At 57.1% G+C, this 2,727-nt stretch overlaps 1 protein-coding gene across 1 annotated transcript in view; it reads left to right on the top strand.

The window, feature by feature from the left end:
• The window catches only part of GATAD2A (GATA zinc finger domain containing 2A), a 32,848-nt gene that overhangs the window by 922 nt on the left and 29,199 nt on the right, over window positions 1–2,727 (top strand). The gene's annotated exons all lie outside the window — the stretch shown is intronic.

The raw sequence follows: 2,727 nt of genomic DNA, 5'->3' as shown, positions 1-2,727 counted from the left end.
GCGCCCTCCTGCCCGGCCCCACCCCACCCCAGCCCGGCCCAGGTGAGCCCAGCCCAGCCCAGCTGAGCCCCTAAAGGGGAGCCCCCACACAGGTGAGACCTGAAGAGGTGAGAACCTGTGCAGGACAGGTGAGAGCTGCTCGGCTGGGCCGGGCTCACCTGGGCCGGGCTCACCTGGGCCAGGCTCACCTGGGCCAGGCTCACCTGGGCTGGGCTCACCTGGGCCGGGCTCACCTGGGCAGCTCCCCCTCACCTGTCCCGGTCTCCCCTGTCCTGTTCCGGTCTCACCTGTCCCAGTCTCACCTCTTGGGGTTCTCCCTCCCTTCCCCATTCCCTCTCTCCCGTTCTGTTCCCTCTCTCCCCTGTTCCCTCTCTCTCCTGTTCTGTTCCTCCCGTCCCTCTCTCCCTGTTCCCTCTCTCCCCTGTTCCGTTCCCATCTCCCATCTCCCCCCTCTCCCCTCTCCCCTCTCCCCTGACCCTCTCTCCCCTGTTCCATTCCCTCCCTCCCCTGTCCCTCTCTCCCCATTCCCATCTCCTTGTTCCCATCTCCCCTCTTCTGTTCCCTCCCTCCCCTGTTCCCATCTCCCCTCTCCCCTCTCCTCTCTCCCCTGTGCCTCTCTCCCCCATTCCCTCTCTCCCCTCTCTCCCTGTTCCCTCCCTCCCCTGTCCCTCTCTCCCCATTCCCTCTCCCCTCTCCTCTCTCCCCTGTTCCGTTCCCTCCCTCCCCATTCCATCCCTCCCCCATTCCATCTCTCCCCTGTTCCCTCTCTCCCCTGTTCTGTTCCCTCTCCCCTCTCTGCCCTCTCCCCCCTCCCCTGTTCCGTTCCCTCTCTCCCCATTCCCTCTCTCCCGTCCCTCCCTCCCCTGTCCCATCTCCCCTGTTCCGTTCCCTCTCTCCCTGTTCCCTCTCTCTCCTCTCCCCTCTCTCTCCTCTCCCCTCTCTCTCCTCTCCCCTCTCTCCCTGTTCCTCTCTCCCCTGTCGCCTCCCCTCTCTCCCCTGTCCCTCTCCCCTGTCCCTCTCTCCCTGGTCCCTCTCTCCCTGTTCCCTCTCTCCCCTGTCCCTCTCTCCCTGTTCCTCTCCCCTGTCCCTCTCTCCTTGTTCCCTCTCTCCCCTGTCCCGTTCCCTCTCTCCCCTGTCCCTCTCCCCTGTTCCCTCTCTCCCCTGTCCCTCTCCCCTGTCCCTCTCTCCCTGTTCCCTCTCTCCCTGTCCCTCTCTCCCCGTTCCCTCTCCCCCTCCTGTTCCCTCTCTCCCCTGTCCCTCTCCCCTGTCCCTCTCTCCCTGTTCCCTCTCTCCCTGTCCCTCTCTCCCTGTTCCCTCTCTCCCCGTTCCCATCTTCCCTCTCTCCCCTGTCCCGTTCCCTCTCTCCCTGTTCCCTCTCTCCCTGTCCCTCTCTCCCCTGTCCCGTTCCCTCTCTCCCCTCGGCTCTCTCCCGCTCCCTCCCTCTCTCCCCGCTCCGTTTCCCGCAGGATTCCCGGGATTGTCCCAGGAGAGGGCTGGGAATTGTCCTGGGATCCCGCAGCTCTGGAATTCCTGGGAAGGGGAGAGGGATGCGATTCCCTGGGAAAGGGGTGGCGTTACCCCAGCATCCTCCGGCTCCAACGTTCCTGGGAAATCCCTTTGAAAAAAATCGGGAATTTTGATGGATAAATAAGGAAATTCCTCGGGAATTCCGATTTTCCTGCTGCTTTTCCCGCTTCCCTCTGGGATAATCCGGGGGGGGTGGGGTGAAGGAATTCCCGGTAGGATTGGTGGGAATCTTGGGAATCGTTGGTCTTGGAAAAGCTGCCGCTGTTAAACGCAGGAATTCCAAGGAATTTCCGGCTTGGAATTTCCCCGTTCCCGGCGTGCATGGAGCTGGAAAAACCGCTGGGATTGGGAATATTTAGGGATAGAAATTTCCTCCTAAATGAGGAATTCATTGGGAAGGATCCGACGGCGAGCCCCTGCTCAATATGCAAATTTATTGACGAATATTTAAATCATTTTATGAATATGCAAACAAAGCTCATGAATATTCCAACAACTCGGGGACTATTTAAATCGCTTCCCGACAAATAAAACTTGGAATTCTGCTCCTTAAAGGAGGATTTGGGAGGGGAAATAAACAACGGCTCCAGAATGATTCATTAATGATTCATTAATGATTCATTAATAACGGGAGGATTCGCCGGGAAAATCCTGGGAAAAGTTGGGAATTCTGCTCCTGCATTTCCTCCTCTGCATTCCCAAGGCTCCTATCCCAAATCCCGCAGCTCATTCCCAAAAAATGCCAGCCCGGGAATCTCCGTCCTCGTGGCCAATGCGGAATATTCCAGCTGGGAATAATTCCCTTGGGAAAAGAGGGAAAAGTGGAATTTTTAAGGAATTCTCGGGGCTTTAATCGAATTTTCCCATTAACCCGAGAATTCCCTGAGAATTCCCACAAAACCCGGGAAATTCCTTCCATCATTCCAGCTCCCCCCAGGGAAAGTTCGCCTGGAATTTGACAGAAATTCCCGGAATTCCACAGAAATTCCGGGAATTCCACAGAAATTCTGGGAATTCCTCCCTGGATTTTTCCAGGCGGCTGCTGTTCCCCGTTTTTCCAGCTCCAATAGAATTTTGGGATTCTCCTTTCCCAATTTTCCGGAGCTTTTGGAGCTCTGAACTTCCGGGAGGAGGAATTTGAAGGATGAGTTCCCCAAATTCCCGTGGGAAAATCCCCTTCCCATGGATAAAAATTCCATC

This window comes from Corvus brachyrhynchos, unplaced genomic scaffold (genome assembly GCF_000691975.1).
Source record: "Corvus brachyrhynchos isolate BGI_N302 unplaced genomic scaffold, ASM69197v1 scaffold212, whole genome shotgun sequence".
NCBI classification, from domain to species: Eukaryota; Metazoa; Chordata; class Aves; order Passeriformes; family Corvidae; genus Corvus; species Corvus brachyrhynchos.
This window is presented reverse-complemented; position numbering and strand designations above follow the sequence as displayed.